Below are 17327 nucleotides of genomic sequence, written 5' to 3'. Positions count from 1 at the left end.
TGGTCTTTATTCATCAAGACATCATTGCCCCTGTATATACTGCAAGTACATGATTTAAGCTTCATCGTTGCTATGGCCTATAGTCCCAAGTCCTTGCTTGGCCTGATATGATGTTTTTATCTGGAGGAACGCTGTCCTCCACCACTTTATGGGAGTGGAAATGTGTCCACGTGGATCCTCTCAGACCGACAGTAATACGATTGTGGACAGGATGCAGCTAATCGCTTTACCTTGCTCGACAGATAATGGGGGAAGACCAGCTTCGTACCTGCTTAAAGGTAGATCAGTTGTTCTTTACCTCCTTTCCTGAATTTAAATGAAAAAGGGGATTTTAGAACTGTGGAAGTTGAATAATCGAGTCCAAACCTAAACTCAAGACCTCAGTTCATTTTGGCAGATTGGGATTCTATCTGCATATGTCTACACCTCCATATCTTTGTCTTCCTGTTTGTACTTCTACATCTATTACAGAATGAGCGTGCGCTTGCACCGGCAAACTGCCAAGGGGAAGAACAGAGTGTGAATGGCAGGGCAGCATGTCTGTTTTGCTCTGTTTCCCCATAACTGCATTGTCAAATAAGAGGATGAGCACTGATATGAGTGCCATGGGATTCTGACTTGGTGTCGACTGAGAGCTCTCATCGATATTGATGAATATATTATCGTAACACTCCATTGCCCTCAATGTGAGCACATGGGAAAATATCCACCCTAAAATGTGTTTGAAGACAATTATGTGTTCTTTTTTTCTTATAACTAACATGTTGCTTGTATGATAGTTAAGCGTCTATGCTGTTAAAGAGAGAGGAGTAACAGAAAACACATACGAATAAATGTGAATGTCAGTCCCCGGTTTGTTGCTGCCATGCTTTGACTGCTGCAGGAACCGGTGGTTTAAGTTTATGTTGTTCATTATTCATCCTGTGTGGTTCGGGTGTCTGAGGTACAAGTCATATATCAGACCTAAATTTTAAACAGCCCTGCAACAATATTGAATGGGGCATGCATGACTTCCTTTCTTAGTCTCACATTCTGTTATAATTTCTCACACAAAGACCACACGCCATAGCTTTCATGATGCGGTTGTTTTTCTCTTTCTCTTTTGCAAATTCTTCTCAGCAGGTGTCAATCTATTCACCCCTTGAGTGCGTGCTGTGAAGTATTCGCATTAACACATAAGTTAGAGGTGTTTTCTGAGTTCCTGGATTAGTGGAGTGCACATTTGCCTTCACAGCACACTCAAACCCTCGCAATCAGGGGACACTTGTAGTCACTTCAGGACTTGTGTGAATAATTCACTGGATTCACATAAAAATCTTTACAGAAAAAAAAAAAAGGAAGAGTATGTAACACATGAATGGATAGCGTGAGCGCAGTACCTCTGGGGTTGGAGGATGGGTTTTGAACATTAACTTCATGGGGTTTCATGAAAGCTTTCCATGAAATGGCCAATGTGAACCAGATGCTTAAAGTTTAATATCATATGTGAATTTCAATATGGTGACATAAAACTTTAAGTCGGTCATCTGAAAAATCTAATTCAATGAGCTGTCTATCTTACTGTAGTGTCTGCTGTTATTGTAGGTGAACTAGTTCATGTTGAAATCTAGCATCAGAACTGCATGGAATTACTCAGGCTACCACACATAAGACTGCACATATAAGTTATGTTTGGTAGTATTTATTCATTAGATTGTTCTATCATCCATAAATAACTCTAAGTTTAACACACACATTTAAAATAGGCCCTCATCTTTTTCTTTTTTTTGACATTGTTATCATTTCAGTTATTTTTTGTCTGTTTCGTTTGCTAACTTCATTTCCTCTTTTGCACCAAATGTCTCATGCTAAAGGAAGCAACAAGTACTGGTCTCACTGAGCAGATATGTTTTTTTTTTTGTTTTTTTTACGTAAATCAACTGACATTTACCAGATACATAAGTGGTATATGTAAACAGAAGCAGAAGAAGAACTGGCTTGTAGATATTTGTGTCAGTGTGTGCAGCGTGCTTTTACATTTGTTCCCCTGTATTCACACTGCATGAGACTTCCTTTGGCTTTACCTAAATAAGTGCTCCGGCCGCTCTAAACCTACTGCATTACCCAGAGGAAACGAAGAAAATAGATGGGAAGCCCACTTTGATGCATCATCAAAGATAATTACCAGTTCTCTGTGTGACTGATGCATCTACTTAATTTGAAAATAGTGAGAAATTGTAAAGAAAAAAAAAGTTGCTTACGCCTTAATAAATGATTTCTCGTTTCATGTGATAACATATATCAAAAGCCTTTTTCTGTCCATACTGTTCTTTATTTACACCCACAACAACTGCTAGAAATGGGCTACCCAGAAAAACTCTCCTTCTTTCACTGTGGTGCTAAGGGCTGCTTTTCACTTTCTTTTTTCAGAGGGCAAGTGGGGGAGTTTGCAGCTGCTACTCAGAGGCACATATGGGCTGAGTGGTGGTTAGAAGGGGGTGGGTGGACAGAAAGCACATGGCCCCCTCAGTCACACTTATAGTGACGGATGGATAAAGAAAGTGGGACACTTAGTGCACGCACCACTTCTCAAATTATCAAACATACAAATAAATTAAAATCCATTTCTTTATTTTCATCTGTTTTTCCATTTCAAACATAGGCGTAAAGTATATTGACATCTAGGGAAACATCTCCAACATTTTAAATTTGTGAATCTTCTTTTATTGATTTTTGTTTTTCCAGCAGTGTTAATCCCTTCCAGAGAGCAGCACTGGAAAATAATACCGTCATATGCAGTGTCCCTCTGCAGCCTCGAGCACTGACTTAATCTAGTTTTGTTATTGTGTGTGTGTGTTTGAGGAGAGACAGAGGTTAATTCCACCATAGTAATGTGTAAGTTCCTGTTTTGGCAAAGATCAGAATTTTGATTTCATGTATAATTATCATTGAAAACACAATTTACAGAAATGTATGTCCATATCATTGCTGTACTGGATATGTTGTGAATATCTATGTTGATTTAATTGAATTAAATGGATGAGTAAATATAAAGCTTGCATGTTACCCACATATTATTTAGTTTAAAATAATTTCTGTTCATTGGGATTATGGAGGGAATTTAGATCACTTCAGTGCAAGCAGATGTCAACTGATTCTCCACCAGACAGACTGCTATTATTTCAAAGAGACCCTGTCAATGGGAGAAGCTACATTGTGTTTAAGGTTAACCTTTTTCTTTCTTTTACAGATTCTTGTTAATAAGCCTAATTCACTTGGCACTCGTTCAGCTCATTCAGGCATAATTCTCACGACTTCTCATTTTATATGACAAGCCAATTTCCCTTGTTCTGCAGGATCAATATTTGCAGGGGAAAAAAAAAAACGAGTGTAAAAGGAGGAAAATTAACGATGAAGACCTTTCACTGTATGAAAATGCACCATGTGGCTCAGCGCCCATATCTGAGGTAGATCGTCAGATGATATCACTCTGGCACCAGTGGTCTGGGCGGTTCCTTTTCCCGTCTGGGGATGCCATGAGAGATGGACAGCAGCTCCCTGGTGACTCGTGAAGGGGATTGTCATTAGAGGCACTTCCTGTAAAAAAAAGTTACTCACAAATATCAAACCAATAAAACAAACCATTATGTTTGTGTGTGTGTGTGTGTGTGTGAGAGAGAGAGAGAACAGAATGGCTCTTTTGGGAAACTGGCCATTGAATTCAAGAAATGACACGTCCAAACTTGTGCTAATCATTCTGGGTTACTCTTGGTACAGATGCAGCTCTTTAGTTGTACTACATACAATATGGACTGTACAGAATGTGAACCAATAGAAATATTTAGCAAGTTATGTCCAAGGTGCATCGTCAAAATTCAGCATTCATGTGTGTGACTTTAATACCCGTTAATTAGATTTTATCACTTCACTTAATTAAGAGGGGCATTACAAAAAGGTGGTTTACTGGAGCTTTTTATAGCCCACAACTTTTGTGCATTGGTTGGCTGTATCAGGTGATGAGTCACTGTCTAAATGAGGTTATCCCATCCGTTCGGACATGCAGACAGAAACCAGAGCATACTCACTTCTCAGCCTATTTTATCAACAGCTGAGACAACACACACCCCAGAAACTGTCCTCTGAATGCATGACATCATCTTCACTCCTGTGTTTTATATGCGTCTGCGATGGATCATTGTGTCCTTGGCAATATTAACTCTGGAGTTGCTATTTCCTCTCTGTCTGCCTGATTACATACTTCAAATCCTGCCAGACATTATCTACTCTTGTCTCAATTTTATGTGGTGTCTTCAAACTTCTTTTTCTTTATTGAAATCTTTTTCCCCCTCTCTCTCATCCCCCTCTGTCTCAGTGTGTCCCTTCCTGTTTGCTTGCCTCACCCCCCTCCAGCCCCCCCTAGGCTGCGTTGACATGTGCAGGGCAATCTGCAGCCCTTCTGTGTCCTCAGGCCTCCCCACCACCCTGTACCCTCCCTCGTGCTTTTAGGCCCTTCTGTTTAATTCATGAGCTTCCTGTGGCTCCTGTCATGTCTCATCGTGGCCACAGGAAGGCTCGTTGTAAATAATGGAGCATCCCCACAGACACGTCCAATGCTGACTCTCACAGGAGTGCACCGTGGGCTCCCATGGTGAGGATAGCTTCTGTGCCTTTTTTAAAACATATGTCATGTTCATAGCATTATTTTTTACCCATCTGGTGGCCAGAGCATATAGTTACAGGAGTACAACTCACATTTCTGAGAAAATATTGTATTAATCTTCCACTTTTCACCTCTACCATACTTATATGGTAATACATAACTTCAATTTTAAACAAAATTTGGAAGAGTAAATATTGCATGATGAATCACAAATCTGTACGTTAGATAAATTATATGTCCTATGTACTCCTTTGATTTAATTTTAATACATTGTTCCATGTATTGTGTGAAAATCAGGGTGTTATGTTAAGGAGGTGAGACTTTTACTAATTTCTTGCAGGATAGTCTTTTGAGGGAGAGATTTATGGTGACCTGCTTGTTGAACATACTACAGCAAATGAACAATTCCTCAAACACAACAATAATGACTGTATCCTACTCAAATGTCAAATCATTAAGTTATTTTTTCTACATACAGAATGGAGCTGCACAGGGCCTGAATGGAATATTAAATGCGAACAAAAGCAAAGATATCTTTTCATGTAATTTTCCTCCTGTTGTGTATAAAGTCATCACTACCCCTGTGGGATTTTTACATAATCAGTTTTATCATTATGAGGCACGTTTCTGTTTAAGACAGGAGTGCAATGCAGAGAGGGGTCATTGTCAGACGACACAGAATAAACAGAATAGAATCTGCTGTTAACATTATAGGTGACTTTCTCTATGATAGAGCTAACTGCCTTTCTTAAAATAGTTTTCATATCTGAGGGGAATTGTGTTTTAATATTCAAAACACATCCGCATTACTACCTGATTAACAGCAGTAAATGCTATAAATGTCTTAGTAAAAGGGTGTGTAAAATTGACGCTGGAGTTTGAGATCACCTTTAGACAGCGACTTTTTCTCTTTCTCGTTCGTATCAGTTTGCTGTTTTAGCAGTTTCTGTTAACTGTTTGGTTAGGTACCCCAGCTACTTTTTGTAGTTTTAGCAGCACAATCTCCTGATTAGATTTGGCCACTACAACTATTTTGTCAAGTTTTTTTAAAAGAGATAGTTGAGTTTAGAAATATACTTCACTTTACAGTGTGAATACAGCATATTGGACGAAGGGGCAAAAAATTTATGTTAAAATGTTACCTCAGTTATCCTACACGTTATCCAGGAATTGTGAGGATGAGAGGGAATGGACGGTTATTGCTCACATTGCTCACAAGTCAACGTTTTTAAGGTTTGGTGTAAAACACTCTGGCAACTGGGTGGGCAATCATAGGAGAAGCTCTATTTGTGTTAGCATTTTGATTATAGTCATGCAGTTATTCTTATCGCCTCACTTGTACACACGTCATATAGTATTAGACAATCTGACAAATAGTTTCATCTTTCTTCTACTGATATGTCATTATTGCACTGAAATGATTATATATCAAAATTACATAAAATATTTGTGTGTACTCGTGTATGTGAATATATCACATAGGTACAGATAATGGGAAGGAAATAAATGAAAATGCAGTTTGAACAAATCAACCCAAAAATCTCTCGGGGATTAAAACCTTAAAACACACCACATGCTTTTTTAACTGCGCTATACTCTGCTCCAAAGGCTGATGATGTTTTACAATCCCTTACATCATTCGCCGCTGTTCAACACTGAGGGGCATACTGTTTAATTCTTCTTATTCTGCTCATTTGTTGGTTGTGCCATTTTGAAGTGGTAAAATGTAACTGAGTACATACTCAATACTTTTTTCTTATCAATTTATTATTTTTGCTTTATGATGTTCATCTTACAACTTCAGACACATTTCTTTTAATAATTGAAAGGTTTTCTCACAAATCAAGCAGCCCTTTAAGAATATGAGGTTATTTTATTGCTTAAAATGACCCAACAGTCTTTAAAAATCCTACTGCAAAGAAGTAGTCATAAAGTAAGCATTCAGCTGATCAATTCTTAAAGAAATTAGTTATTAGTCGCAGTACAAAACAAAATCTAAAAATCATATCCACTTGAACCAAATACAACAGTAAAATCTTGATTTTACATTCCTGCATCTAATGATATAATATAACATAGGGTAACAGTCACAGGGGACATTCTTTTGCACTCAAGTACACACACACTTACAAATATGGAAGATGATTTAACATTAGTGCTTGTTTTGGTCAGCAGAGACAGATTAGGAGTCGTTTAGAGTTGTAATCCACCCCCAGTTCAGAAGAAAGTGCAGATAGTGGATAGATGGATGGATGGAGACTAAATCTAAACCAAAATGTTAAATTGTAATGGACTGTATAGGGTCATACAGTATGCTATAGTTTAAACAGAATGTTTTCTCATGGAATAATGTCACAGACATTCATTCACTCAGTTTGTTTGGTTTTATACTAAGTTCGGTTAGATTTAGACATCTCAACCACTTGGCAGGGTAGGGCTGTATTTAGGCAGTAAAATGTTTTGGTTAGGTTTAGGAACAAAAAATGCTTGACTGTTTCAGGAGAAAAAATACTCAGTTAGGTTTCAATAAAATGATGGTAAAATGCTTCATTATCCACAGTGATGCAGAAGTTTGTTGAACCATGCTAACCCAGTGGGTAAATGCCAAAAGCTAAATTCTGCATTTGTAGTATCGGGAGTCTTAACAAAGCAATATGTACTGTTTTCCTTCCATTTCCTTTGGAAGGCGAGGACAAGTTTGCAAGGGATTCAGCTGCATATAAAGGCTGTTATATACAAAGCCCACAATCAGCTGTCAGCATGAATTAACATATATAAAGGTTAAAATAAAAAAACTACCCCCATGATATGTTTGTTAAAACTGAAATGCTGGTTTTTATCCCAAACCTGTGAAAAAAACACTCCTAACTCAGCTAGAACTATGTTGCCCAACTTTATACAAACACTGCTTTATTTAGCTTATTGAATAATGTATGGACTACCGCTCCTGTCTGCACTTTTTTATTGCACAGGCATATGTATGTCCCAGTTGGTAGTTGGAGGTCATCTTTGTGATGCTTTCAAGTGTTAAATATTTTGCCCAAAAGCTAGTAATGTAAATAGACACAGCAGGAGGCCCCTCATTAACATAAGTTCTGCACATCCTTTTGCTGTATAATGTTAGAGCATTGTTAGATCAAAGGATCTCTGCACACCAAGCGTTGCATTTTATGCATTTTGGCTGTTAATAAACTTACATGCCGATTCTCCTACCGGGCAACAACCTTCTGTTAGAACGCTTCAGCTGCGGTTGCCTATGTCACCAAAAACATGCTAATCCAGCTCCCTCGTGAAGCCCTTTATAAGATTCAGTTGTTCAATAGTGAGGAAATAATTCCTCTGAGAAAAAAAAACAACAACAACTATTAAGTATGAATAATGGAAAAACAAATGTAGATACACGCTGCATTATACATCAGTCGAGTGGTGACTGTCCACTATCCATATATGCATAATCCTGCTGAAAGGGGAGATATAAAAGCCATGTTACTTACAATGTGATGAAGTTAGGTCTCCACACCCAACTCCCATGGGCTGCCCAGAGTGATACAGGGGGAGGATTTTTTTTTTGTGTTAAGTGGAGGAACGATGGCGGATTAGACACTACTGTGAAAAATAAGTGCACTGTAGGTGAAGAAATCTAGGACAAGCCATTAGAATGAGAGTGTGACCCACGTGTAAAGACTGAAATGGGACAACAAAATGCCATCTTTATTTCACTTTTCTGTTCATCGTGTCTCTTCCAGCATATCAGAAGTTATCTTTTTTAACAGGGCCAGGCAGATGAACTTGTAACATTTGTGGTACTCTCGAAATTGATCCAAATGCTACTGCTAAAACTGCATTAAGTTTGAGTGGAAAAAGCCTGGAGTAAAAAGTGTTACATTTCTTCTTGGCATCTCTCAAAGTAGGAAATAGCAGGCATGGTTCCTTGCTTGTGGATGAAATTTCAATTTATAAAGAGTACACAAATAACATACAAATAAACATGCTCTGGCAGCCTCCGACCTCATGTTGCAGAGTTGCTGCATTTGAGGGCATCCAAAATCTGAATTCATCTTTGAAACTTTTATTTGGTCTCTCAACATGCCTTGAGGTTTAAAGATAGAAAATAAGCATTCTGGACAATTTAAAGAACCACTTTATGTAGACGTGTTTTGACTGCATGGCTGAATTAGTCAGTGGTATGTTTCTTTTGGCTCTTTTTCAAACAAAGGTCAACTGTTGCATGAGAGGGTATGTTTTTATCATTTCTGATCAGGCATGAAATTAATTTTATTGCTCTCTTTTTTACTGTCTTTCACAACACCACCCCCCCCCCCACACACACACACACACACACACACAAACACACACCCACACACACAAAGAAAAAAAAGAAATGCTGACTAAAGTGTAGTGAATTAAGCTGCTTTTCTCATTCATCCCAATTCACAGCAATGTCAGCGTATGAATTAATTATCCATAGGTGCTTGAATAAAAACATCCTGTACAGTCTGTAGAGAGTAAACTGGGGATACAATTCTCTCCCAGGGATGTGGAGAGCAGTGATAAATCTATCAAGACTGAATGTTAGTGACAAATGTGCATCTGTGTTGGAAGGCCACAGAAGGGCCCTGAGCAAAGACAACTGCTGTTGCCTTCTCCCCTGCATATGGAAAATGTGAGAGATAGATAGATAGATAGATAGATAGATAGATAGATAGATATTCTGCTCTTTCTTCCATTTCTCTTTTTCTTTTCTTTATTTGTATTCTTTATTATTAATTTTTTTTTTCACGATGAACGTCCCCAGGCCAGTGGCATCCATAAGCCTCTTTATGAGGGCCTTAATGAGAAGTAAAGCTCTGAATTCAGCTGTAATGCCTTAGGGGCCTGTTGCATGTCTGAGCTTAGCTTCATGTCCCATTCCATTCAGAGGGACTGATGAAAGGGCACGATGCACAAACAAAAAAAAGCAAACAGCAAACTATTCTTAGAAGGCTGTGGTACAGCCTGTGGTATGAAGGGAAAAAGAGATTGATTCTGCTATTCACCAGATTAAGGTCAACATGTTGAAAGTAGATGTTACATTTGAAAGTAGTTTGAAAATTCACATTGTAAATAAACTTTACAGTATTACCTCAATTGGCACATTGCAGTTAAATAGTTGGCTAACAGTTGTGTGATTTTAGATTAACACCACTGAATCAACTTGTATTTGGTATCAGTTTCAAGACAGCTGGCAGGACGATATTATGGCTTGTCTGTCTCTATACTTCCTCCTTACCATGTTTGATCCCAGACGTGGGAATGATATGGTTAAAGCTCCCTCTTCTGGTCACAGTTTGCAACTCAGACACAACTGATGTTCAAACCTGAAATAAAAATGACACGGTGCACCACTTATCCACACTTGAATATTCAAAAGATAACTGTAGTGATGGTTAGTGTCCACAAAACTTTGATTCATCTATTTATGTTGTGTGCGAAGCAATATGGCACAATTTTAGATGATAATACAGTGATAACGTTGCTGCTTCACAATGCCCATATTGATGAGTATTGCGTCCTCTTAGAATGACAACAATGCCAACAGTCAGAGATTTTCTGACAGGGAGCCAGCATACACTGAAACTGCCATGTGTTCTGATGGGTTGTCACAGAGATGGGAACAGTTGTCATAGAGGCCCTCTGTTGTTGTCAAAACAAGCAGGCATGGTACACAGAATCATGTGTTTGGATTCATTTTTGTGTCAGCAGCAACCAGCCAAAACGAGAACGTCTGTTGTCGGGCCAATAGATGGCACTGTAACATCAAATTGCAGTATATGTAAGGAGAAAGAAAACACATCTCCACTCTCGAACATTTCTCCTTCACGTTTCCCCTAAAAGGAATAAAAGATGTGTATTCAAAGATGATGGCAATACAGCAGACTACAATTCCAGCTGGCTACATTTAAAAGGATCTTATTTTGACAGAAAAAGGACATTCTTAAATATAACAATAACGTTGTCCAGTCCCTGTCTCAAAAAGGAACATATGATATAATGCAAAATGGGTCTACAAACCAGCTATAATCATTGTTCAATTACAGGGAAAAGTGATTCAGAATTCATGTAAATAATAAGCTCCACCAAACAAGCATGTGGACAACACACTCTGAAGTGTTGTTCTCATATCTATGAAACAATGAGAAGTAAAGAGCATAAATTATGACTTTTGGCACATGCAGCCATGAGTTCCCTATTGCCTGCTTTATGCAGCTGTAAATAAAGGTAATTGTGCAAAAGCTTAATTAAACTACATAAATCCTGTTTACGACATCTGGGCTTTACAGAGCCATTGAATCATGGGGGGAAGGAGGACTGCAGTTTGTGTCCGTGTGTATAACCCTCTACAAGATTTTCCCTTTGATCCACTTATTCTGAGGATATGAAGCACAAGCTTCATTATGGCTCTTGAAAATGTCATTGTCTTTGAAACTGTTTAAACTCAGAACAATAATTCACCTTATTTGATGAAGTAAGATGATATTTATTGTGGATAGAGCACAGAGAAAAGAGCGTCCCAAGTTTATAAAACAAGCAAATTTATATTAATGTAGATCAAGTACAGTTCGAAGCAGCCTGATCATATTAGTTGGACAAATTATAACACAAAGGTAGACTTTGGGGGAAATGTTGTCGGTTCCTCCATTGATTCCAATTTCTCTGGATGTTGAATATTAAGTTTTGTGTCTATGTACACACCACCAGCAGAACCTGTTTCCATCTCTGTGTCTCAGCACCTCCATCCAGCGAACACAATCTTCTGTGATTGATTGATATTAGATTGAACTTGCAGGCTGTTTTTTCAGCACCATTGACTTCAGCAAGAGTTGGGGGTGAAGATTACAACACTGATTGCATTTCAATTCTTAATGGAAAGTGCCAGAATATCCAAAGTTCTTTCTCGTGAGTTCAGTCAAGAGAGCTGTGCTCCATTAGCGATCCTCACAAAGACAAATTGGTTGCATTATCAGCCTCCTAATGTTCATTTATTATTTTCAATAATAAAGTGGCATGTATTTGCTCTCCCTTGAAATTTGAAGTTGTACAGCACACCGTTCCTTCATGGAAAGATGATGCTCTCAACCCCATAAGTCATTCAAAGCTTTCTGCCAGTTATTCATTTCTCTGTGTGATGAGGTGCCACTGAATCCACTGAGATTCCTCGTCTTGTATTCTGAGACATGCAGTATGACAGAGTAGCAGCTATAATAATTGCAGTTTCAGAACTCACAGGGGGTTCCACACATATTGAAAAAGTTTAACATGGAAGATATGGTAAATAGGGATGAGGATCTTCATGCTAACAGGGGAGGGGCTGCAGTGTATGGCTGATGTGTATGAAGTCTTTTTTATTCATTCATCATGAAGCATCAGTGAGTTGGTGTGGATGGAAACCAGTGGTGGAGAAATAAATAATTTGGTGTGCAACAGCATCAAAAAAAGGACATCTGATAGGTACGTGTATTTGGTTATGTTGCAATTCCTAATAAAATGTGCTCTGTGCCCATGGACTGTGTAAAAGCAAACAGACTTACAATGTTTAGCTGTTCAAAATTACAGGTGAAAGTGAATCAAACAATCCACAGAAAGATCTAAATCATCTCTACAGTCATGTGCCTGCTGAATAATTCACTAGCACAAATGGAACTGTTCTCACTAATACATCTTCAGCTTTCTCTCTGCCACACCATACTGTAGTGTAGAGCACCCCGTAATTGCTCAGGGCATGAAATAGTACTTAAAGCCTAGAACGATGTAGATCAGGGTGCAGTGCACACCACAATGACAGGAAAAACCAGTAACTAGTCCATCATGCTAACCTCTTTACTGTGGCAGATGAAAAAGTTAAGGGCCCATAATACTCCAACACATCACTGTAGGCTATATCCCACATTCACTGTTGGCAAAAAAGTACATAGAGGAGCTTTTGAGTCTCAGGGAGGAGAATTATAGCGCTAGTTAGAATTTAATGAAGGCACATAAAGTGGAAATCTCAGTGTTCAAGACCTCAATGAACTGCTAGCTGGGAGGAAAAAATGCAGCCAAAAGCACTGCAAGGAAGACTTTGATCCAGTTGGAGCAAATCTTTAAACTGATTTGAGCTTTTGCAGTGCACTGTGGCACTGTGGTCAGTTTAAAACCATGAGATAAACGATTTTTCACATAATAGCCAGAGCTCTAAGACCCAGAGATCATACACCAACAATCATGTATAAGTAGGGAAGTCGGCAGGAGTGCTCAGGCTGCTGTACTTCTGGTCTTATCTTCCTCAGCAGTATGGTGGAAGAATTTTCTACAGCAAAAGTGAAAACCCCAATATTATGGCAAGCCCTCCCCCCCAACTCACTGGATTATTATTGTATGTAGCTATTCTCTCAAAGGTCAGGAGAAGTGATTTGTCTCTCAACTGTTAAACACATTCTCTCACTCTAAATCCCAGTAGTGTCTGGGTGGAGATGATAGAGCAGCCTTTTCCTTCCCTCCCAAACTCCCTGACATCCTCTCCTCCCTCAATCGGCCATTCCCTACTCGGCTGCTCAGTTACATGCAAATTAATGCAAAAATGCACATTTTGTTTTGAATTCCATAATTTAGAGGCCTTAGGCATTGTCGTAGCTTCCATCCCTGTTTTCATAAAGTTTATTGCATTTCTCTCAGGAAAATCGATTTCTGGCCTCACTCATGCATTTTTTTTTTAACAATCTGTTTATCTTTGGAATGAAAGGACAAAAAAGAAAAAGGTTAAGTCAGTAGTTAAAGCTTTTTCCCTCTAATATTCAAGAATGATTTTCTCACTCCATTGCTGGCCTCCTCTTCTCCCCATTCTTCTGTTTATTTTGCTCCCAAGCCACCACATTTGCTGCTCCTCTTGCAGCTGGTAGTGCAGGTTTGATTCAGCATTTCCATGGTTTCCGAAATCCCCATTGCTTACTCCCTGCATCCCTCACAGATGGCTGTTGAAGAGGCTTCAGGGACACCGTGCTTGCAAAGAACAACTGGCTGGACACTCTGCTATTATATGTAATTAAGAACCCCCACCAAACTCCTCACTGTTTTTGCTTTGCTTGGTCCCCTTCATCTTCCTGAACTTTAGAGTAATCTACTGTCAGAAGATGTGTAGAAACCTCTGGATAAAGTCTGATACTGCTGTTCTTCTAACACAATAATTATGGTAATGATGTGTACGGCGTACAAATATCTAACTCTGAGTTTTGCAGACTGTAATTGTCTCAATGGGATAACCCCAGGTTAAAACTTGTGAAGCTTTTGTGGAGGACCAGCAAATGGGTTTTTCCTCATTTATATACCCCCGAATGAATGGATTGCAAGTCAGATCTATTCTTTATGAGAGAGTCATTAAAGAAAAGGCAGAGGTTAAATACAATGATGGAGGGCAAAGTTTAATTAGACCATCTTTTTCTGGTCTTTAGGGCAGTTCTTTCACCTCACACCCCTTTTTGGAATCTTATAAAGGAGCACAAATTAATGAATGGTGGAAAATCTTCAGCTTTTACAAGTGGAGGCCATCGAACATTTTGAGGGAACACAAAAACAATTTCCTAGCAAAATAAAGAAATGAATACTTAAATTAAGACTCAAATTTACATGTTTATACAGAGCAGCCTGTGACTACAGCTATATGCCCAATGCAATAAATACCTACTTTAAACTGCTGAATAACACCTGCTGAAAATGCAATTAACTTCTTAGAATAGACATTCAAAACAAAGTGACTTCTGAGCAAAATCACTTTTTAAGTCAAAGAACTCAGCCTAATTGTGTTTGCAGACTTTGAAGGTAGGTGAAATTTAATTTCAAACTCTAAGAGACCATAGCCGCATCGAATTAAACCTACATACGTTGCTCAACTTATTCCAGTGAAAATTACACCAATGTAATGACATTTTATGCCATAGCCAAAGGGTAAGCTTTTCAAGGATAGATGAAAACATTTATACAGAACAAAAGCACTCTATGATATGATGACATTGCATCAAGATAATACTGCTGAGAATGCCTTCGTTAAAAGAGTAAAACGATAGGTTAGATAGCCCCTCGGATGATGAAACAACAGCGCAATTCTTGAAAAGTTTGTCTTAAGGATTTTTCTTTTAATAAACACACTTTATGTGCAACTTTAATAGATCACTTTATTACCTGCACTTTCAGGGGTCAACATCATCTAAATTCCATGAAACCCTTTTCTTTGTCCCACGCGCCTTGGAATATGTTTTCATTCCGCTTTTCAAATTTTTGCAGCTCGGAAAAAGCTCTGGAGTCTTCTTTTGTATTGTTTTTGGAGCCACCAGCAGCCAGAGGGCGAGATGTTCTATTCAGAGCCTCTTTTCTCAAAGTTGGAAAAGAAGTCTGTCTGCCGTCTGTTTAGAATGATAACCCAAAGCATCAGTGATGTGACAAAAATAGTGTGTGCATGGTGTGAGATGGGAGATGGAAAAATTAAAAAAAAAAAAAAAGAGCAGATGGGGATGTTTCTCAACCAAGTGGGGGCCTTTAAAATCTGTGTATAATTTTAGGAAAGAGTGTTTCTTGGAAACTGTCTCTCGGTCTCACTCGGGTGTTCATGTAAGCCATCCTCAGCCTATCAATCTTCTTTTAAGCTTGGAAATTTAATTTGAGTAACTGGCTTTCTGGATAGCGTCGAGTCAGCCTCTGCTTTTCATTGTGTATCTGTGTGGATGTTCTGAAAAAGAAAAATAACCACATCTCACACAATAAGGCTGTTCTAATCATGTGCTACTCTTCTCGACTTGGAAAAAAAAAATGCAGAAATAAAATAGAAGATAACAAATTAAAGAGACTCTCTCTAGTGCAGTGAACTAGTCTGGTAAGTTTATTTGGTTCTTGTTGTTCCTGAAGTGGTCTGAATTTTCCTATTACAGATTCAGCTAAATGTTTTTCTTCAGTCTGCTTACCTATTTGCCATATAAGCTGAGCTATAAAGTAGCTTCAGTCTTTCCTCCTGTCCTTATCGTGCTTCCTCTCATCCATCCTCTTCTCTTTTACCCACTTTTTTATTTAATTGGCCTCTCACCCCTGACCTTTGGGCTGTCTCACTAAATTAACCGGGGCACCTGCTCTGTGATTTGTTCATCCAGTGGAAAGTCATCTATAACCTATCTAATTAACTGACTATCTTGGCCTTTTTTTATCAGTACAAAGAAGCTATGGAGCGATGGGACAGTTTTATTTGTGCAGACCTTCACATGCATGCACTGAAAATCAGTAGATAACGATTTCATCACTGAAGAGGCTTTTTACCCAGAATCCTATGCTTTGGTAATTACAAACAGGAATAGGAAATTGATAACCAAAAGATCAAAGAGGGTGGAGAACTCCAAACTGCTCTACATCCTGTTAGAAAGGGCGAGGCAATTAAACTTATATAACTTTGAGCAATGCTGGAAAACGTTTTGCTGTACACCAAACTTTAAACACTTCATCACTGACGGCAGTCCTGACAGATGTTCAGAAACACCAGACGAACCAGAATAACGCGTACCATGCATTGGCATATTAAAAAAAATGCTTTCATTTGTTTAACAAATACTTGCACCTCTTTGGGATAAAAAATAGTCATGAAAATAGATTAAAGAGAACTGATTTAGTCTAATGGGGCTTTGTGGCTGTAGCTCTGGGTACCATGTGTTTCAGCAGAGCTTTGAAAAGGCCCCATTCATTGACTGAACTCGGGCCAACCCCGATTGTGCCTCATTGTTACATCCAAACATCTGTGGTGTCCAAGGAACATCCTGGAGGAGACTGTTCGGCAGCAAAATAAACCATCCCGAGCACCCCGTGCCCTCCTCTGGCCCACGTCTCCCTCCCTGCTTCTGCAAAAAGACACAAGCCTTTCATTCATAATTCCTCTGCGCTATCACTCTTGCCTTTGTTTCTTGTATCTGTGCTCTGTTTGTGTTCAACGGAAACAATCGCAGTTCCATCCTGCCCTCTAAACAAATACACTTTCAGAGAAACCGTGTGATGTTATCAAACTGTTTGCATGAACTTCATATAACAAGTCTGTGAAAATGTGACTTCCTCTGAGTAACCTATTGTTAATATGACAGTTAAATGAAATACAGATGAAGCAGATACAGAGCAACTTTCTCATCATGCAGCAGCTGAAGCTTTGCAAGTGCCTCAAGCATTTCAGAATTCATTGCGTGTAACAGTCCTCTAGTTTCCTCTTATCCAGATGGGGGAGCTCTCAGGCTGCTCAGCAGCACTGCAACGGTGTGAAGCTGAACTGCTGTACCGCCGCATCTATGTCCTGTGAGACCACTGCAGAGCCACATCAGAAATCTTGCAGAAATGGTAAAAAGAGCTGTGAAAACTATACAAAGTGCTGACTCTCAGACTTGGAGGTGGTGTTTGTTTTCATTTGGGACATCAGAAAATATACTGCTCCTATACCTGCACCTTGGGCATGCATTACCATGTGTCAATATCACCCTGTTGTTTTTGATCCAGTTGTCTGTAGAACAATTAAGAATGCAAGCAGTTCTCTTTATATCTGAAGTTGAGACTTTCATAGTCTGCATGTGTGGCACCATTTCAGGGAGAAATCTTCTGATTGAAGAACAGCTACATTTACGTTTGCTCTGTTAATCTATTCAACTAAAAGTGACATACA

Source organism: Leuresthes tenuis, unplaced genomic scaffold (assembly GCF_036924035.1).
Source record: "Leuresthes tenuis unplaced genomic scaffold, fLeuTen1.0.hap1 SCAF_6, whole genome shotgun sequence".
Lineage (NCBI taxonomy): Eukaryota > Metazoa > Chordata > Actinopteri > Atheriniformes > Atherinopsidae > Leuresthes > Leuresthes tenuis.
The sequence above is the reverse complement of the archived record's forward strand: the minus strand, read 5'-3'. Positions refer to the sequence as shown.